This window comes from Hemibagrus wyckioides, linkage group LG16 (genome assembly GCF_019097595.1).
Source record: "Hemibagrus wyckioides isolate EC202008001 linkage group LG16, SWU_Hwy_1.0, whole genome shotgun sequence".
NCBI classification, from domain to species: Eukaryota; Metazoa; Chordata; class Actinopteri; order Siluriformes; family Bagridae; genus Hemibagrus; species Hemibagrus wyckioides.
The window spans coordinates 19,741,259-19,747,106 of record NC_080725.1 but is presented as its reverse complement, the minus strand read 5'-3'; positions in this window follow the sequence as shown (position 1 = coordinate 19,747,106).

Below are 5,848 nucleotides of genomic sequence, written 5' to 3'. Positions count from 1 at the left end.
GGTATCACTGGGGGACATTCTTCAGCAGAAGTGAAACTGACGTGTCCCCCTAAGGGGTGTGTTTGCAGCAAGGACAATTCTGTTGTTTTCACTATATACTAAGGACATTCCGGTTTGAGTTTCAAAGGTGACTATGAGACGATAGATCAGATTTACAGCTTTTCATTTCCTGACATTTACATCCAGATGTGTTAAACAACTTAGCAACTGACATATGTTGTTGGAACCCACCCGTTTTTCCATCATTCACAAATATTGGAACAGGTGACTTTTGTTAACGGCTGGTTCTGTCTTGTATGATTGATTGTTTTAACATTTAATAGTAATAATTAAATAATAACCAACAAAAAGACCAAAGAGCTGCCTATGGGAGAGAAACAAGCCATTTTGATCTCTAACCTGAATTTGAAGCTTTTCCAATACTTTTGGAGAACACTATATCTTGTGGTGTAGCCATCCTGTTAATAGGCTTTCATGCATACATCAGGAAGCATGTCTTATGTTTAAGTCAGCTGTCAAGGAACAACTTTAACAGTAGAGTAGACTTAGACGGTAGAGTAGAACTGTGAAACTGAATTCAGTGAAATTTAAGATCAAGTTTTCAGCAGCCAATAAAACAAACCCAATATTTCCACTGTCTCTAATAAAAATGTTTTAGTCTTGCTGTAATATGCATTCTTTTTTGCACTTGACTTTGACGTCAAGTTCAATTACAATACATTAACAAAGAATACAATGATCAGAAATGTTTAAAACACCCTGAACGGTCCTTTATAGCACCTTTGCTACATGTGCTACTCTATATGGATGTTCTATTCTAGATTAGTCTAGATATTAGATAAATGATCTAGCTAGCAATGGTGAGATTAACACGCTTGGTAAATTCCTATCGTCATTTCCATGCGTCTTGTTACTTGTGAAACTGAAAACTGAAGGAGTGTATGTGGCAGGTCTTACTCTTTAGCGTGTTCTCATCAACAACTAATCCTCAATAGCCGGTTGCAGTTTGTAAAGCAGCCAGCTATAACAATAAAGACAGTGTTTAATCTTGGCATAGCGTTTCCTCCACAGAGTGCTGCTTTTCTGCAAATCCACAGGGTAATACATAATGCTACGATACATAAACCGAGCATTGAAGTCTACATTTCTAATGAGGCTGTGGCATTTCACCTAATTATGAATAATGTTTCTGATACAAATATTACAAAATGTTCTTTTGTTAACTTAAATCTGTTACTGCTGATACCACTAGCATGTGATGTATTGAGAAAGAGTTTGTATTAGAGAAACATGAGACTTTCAAACATACACGTTCAACCCAGACGTGTATTGTCGTTTTAGAAATTTACAGAAAACTAAAATGTTTTCCATAAATGTCTTTCTCAAGCCACATCCAGTTCTTTAATGATGTCACTCAAACTAATGTGGTTCAGAACCTTTTGCACTTAAACATGTAAACATGAAAACAACTTCATAGTCTATACCAATTACAGTGGAACCTCGGCATACAAATTTAATTCATTCTGGAGGCGAGTTCTTAAGATGAAAATTTGTATTGCAAAATGAATTTCCCCATAAGAAATAATGTAAATGCAGATAATCCGTTCCAGCCACCCAAAAATATTAGCAATATGAAGAGTATGTAAACTGTACGGCTGCTTACAAAGAACTGACCCAAGCCAAGCATTCCATGTCAAGGGTCCTCACAGGAAGTCGTGCCACCAAGCTTGGGCTGAAAATAGAACAGATCACCCACGCCACCAATCTGTCAACAAAAAAAACGCCGAAAAATCACCTAGCTTTTGAACGCATGCTGAAGGCAACGTTGGTATCGTGGGTTGAGTCTTTCCAAACAGCTTCGTTTGGCTTTCCATTCGTATGCCAAGGGTCCACTTTCTATGATTTGTATCAGTTGAATGATTATAAGGCAGCCATCTTGGATAACTGGAATCACTTGTGTTTTGCGCATTCTGTTGTTCCACTATACAATTTTATTGAGTCATGGAATGTGGTCACTGGATAGCGAATCGGTTTCGATGATCTTACTGCCATGGCCTGTGTTTGATTCCTGACCACAGTGCAGGTTCCAAGCCTGGATGAATTGGGGAGGGCAACCCCTTTCAGAAGGAGATGAAAGGAAAAAACTCTACTGTACTTGGAATATTCAAATATATTGATGGTAAATTTGGATGCATTGGTTACTGACTAGTAATTTATTAACTTCATGGTTACATGTATGCTACAAATAGATAACGTTTTCAAAAAATAACCACACACATATCTCATTGCAGATTTATTCCCCTTTCCTGTTTTAATAAGCTCTACTCTTCTCTTCTGGAAGGCTCTCCACTAGATGTTGGAGCGTGGCAGTGGGGATTAATGTTCATTCAGCTATAAGAGCATTAGTGAGATCAGGCACTGATGTTGGGTGACGAGGTCTGGGGTGCAGTTGGAGCTCCAGTTCATCCAATTCACAGGTTTGGCTGCTTAGTTTCAAGGGGAAACTTTAACAGTCTTCGTGGCAAATGTTTGGAGAAGAAATACACACGACTGTGATGGTCAGGTGTCCACAAACCTTTGGCCATATAGTGAATAACTATATGAAAGTATAAATGTCTCTTATTAGCAAACATTCTGGTTCGTTTAATTGACATGCATTGAATAGAATGTTCCAATTCTAGCTTCTTATATCACTGCCTTACCTCGTGCTTTGTGTTGACGCTAGCGTCTGTGTGTGTGTGTTGTTTTCTAGCTGTTTCCCGAAGGTGTTATGCCGAGGATCTGTTGCTAAGTTTGCATGGGTGGAGCTGAAACACTCCCATGAGGGTATCTGAGTTAACCTGAGTCGTCTGCTCTACTATGTGTTTTCTGAGTTCTGAGCGAAGCTGATTGGATGCCCATGGAGAGATCATGTGACAGACTGCCTGTAAAGCTGCTTAAGGACACAGAGCTGAGCTGAAAGCTGAGAGACTCATACAGGCCCGCATGACTGCACCTTTTCAGTGACCTTTGTAAAGCTTTTTATCTCAAAACGTACAATGCTACAAACACATTTTTTGATAAAACAATGAAAGTTACAAAGGCATTTTATTTACTGTAACAAACAGAAGTAGATCATGTGACATGAAGGGGACATGTGATGAATTCCTGAAACTGAAAAGAAAATGAAAAAAGGAGTCGGGAGAAACCGTAAGAAACTACAGTGAAAGTTGAGCAAAATCTATACAATACCTTAAAAAAGTGTAAAAACCTAAATAATGAAATAATTAACTCCTCTTAGATTGAAAGCTGATTTAAAAAACCTGTCCACATTTTCCAAAATGTAAATTCTATAAAGACATTCATATAAAACTCATTCATTGATATCAGGAAATCATGTGATTTCATAAAAACCAGTAGTTTTTATTGCAGGGATGAACTGGGACTAGCCACAGAACTAGTACTATACTAATCTAACCGGCAACCTAACTGCAGTTGTTCTTAGAGGTTTGGCTATGGTTATATCCTGCTGCTGAGAATCTGAAATCCTGCACCAGTGACCTATTGACAAAACTGACTAGCATTAGAAATGTTAGCTAATGTGAATGTGATATCTCGCTAATAAGACAGAAGACAATGCGGAAAGCATTGGCATAAATACAAATGTAATGTCAATGAAGGTAGTTGCTTTATGAAAAGACTCAGGAATTAAGCTTTTATTTGTCACATACGCAGTTTTATTTCTTTATATACACTGATCAGGCATAACATTATGACCACCTGCCTAATATTGTGTTGGTCCCCCTTTTGCTGACCCATCCTGCACTGTGTATCCTGACACCTTTCTTTCGGAACCAGCATTAACTTCTTCAGCAGTTTGAGCAACAGTAGCTCGTCTGTTGGATCGGATCACACGGGCCAGACTTCACTCCCCAGGTCCATCAATGAGCCTTGACTGCCCATGACCCTGTCGCTGGATCACCACTGTTCCTTCCTTGGACCACTTCTGATAGATACTGACCACTGCAGACCGGGAACACCCCACAAGAGCTGCAGTTTTTGGAGATGCTCTGATCAAGTGGTCTAGCCATCACAATTTGGCCCTTATGGTTAAACTCAAATACTTACACTTTTCCTGCTTCTAACACATCAACTTTGAGGACAAAATGTTCTCTTCACCTGTCAGTGCTCATAATGTTATGCCTGATCAGCTTTTACAGCTGATTGTCATTTCTAAAGACTTTAATTTTAATCTTTATAGGCTTTGTTATACAGCTTCTCACTGCTTGTGCATAAGACTTTTGCACAGCACTGTATACAGCGCACACAGTCTGTGCAAAACACACAGAGACAATCCACATGCCAAACAACGTCAGAACGACCTGCAGGAACATCAACGTCTGTGATCTGCGTGCTTAGATTTCCAGATAATGAGTGTGCAAAGCTACAGTGAAAAACAGAAAAGAACTCCAGACAGTAAATGTTTCTTGGGTAAGGAAAACATTGATGTCTTCGATCAAATTCTTACTTTAATATAAAATAGGTTTGAATCTGAAAGTGTTTCCCTTTGTATGTCTGTTTGTTGCATGTCTGCTGACTTCGTGCCAAAGTGTTTCCCTTGTTGCGACATACTGTATGAGGCTTGTTCATGCATTGCTACAATTACAAAACACTAGTTACAATAACTGAAGACATTTTTTATGAATCAGAAAATTCACACAAATAGTCTCGCCAAAATCCATAAAGATCTTCCCCGCATGAAAATCTCTGAGGAAGGAGAAAAGGCAAACCTGTTTGCTTAGATTGTGATTATGCTTGAGCTTATCACTTTATGAATATGCAGCAATGAGAAGAACAGGCTTTGCACTGTTTGTTTATTTTCTTAGCTTTTAGGTTTGCCAGGTATGTGATGCAAGTTTTAATACGAATAGGTGAAAATCACAGACATAACCAGGTCAGAATAAGGACGTGGGAGACTGGTGTGTGTGTGTGTGAGAGAGAGAGAGAGAGAGAGAGATTGTGTAAATTTTTGTCTTGTCTAGGTTTCTCTAACTAACGAATAACTGAAAATAACTTATGTTAAGGACACTCTGTTCTGCACCACCAGCTCGACAACCTTTCACTGTGAGACACAGAGCATAAAAAGAGCAGTATTAATCACACACAGGTTTTCCCCTTATTCCTGAAATGATCCACTTCTGTTCCAAGACTTTGTCCTCCATTTGTAAACAGCCCTCTCGACCGTACAATAACATACTCAGAAGAAAGTGCATTCAGCCCTCTTCTGCATACACAAGTTCACAGACACCTAGGAGGGAGAATAATACCATCCCCACACAGACAGCACTCTTGACCTCTTCTCTTGGATAGCTTCATTGTACATTTTAGCAATTCTGTGTTACTTGTAACGTTGTAGAATGCCACAGAAACACTGTAGTTCATCCTGTCTCTTGTCTCTCTTGTTATCACAGCAGCAGTAAACAGAAGTAGACCAGTTTTTCTCTTTTTCCTGTCTTTAATAAAGTGAACAAAACAAAAAGAAACAGTGTTGTAATGTTACCAAGAAAGTGCGTGAACCTGAAGAGTTTCTCATGTTCCAGCTTGACCTCTGACTGTTCCAAAACCCTAAATCTAGACCATCCTTCCCAAAATGCTGAATAAATATCACTTTTGAGAAAACTTCGCTAAAACATCAGCACCAAAATATCATCTTTCCTTCAGTGAGTGGATGTGAAAGTTTAAAATAACTCAGAATAGGTCATGCAAGTTTTTATTTAAGCATCATTGCTTTAGTAATAAAGTAATAATATCTTATATGTACATCCATCCATCCATCCATCCATCCATTATCTATACCCGCTTTATTCCT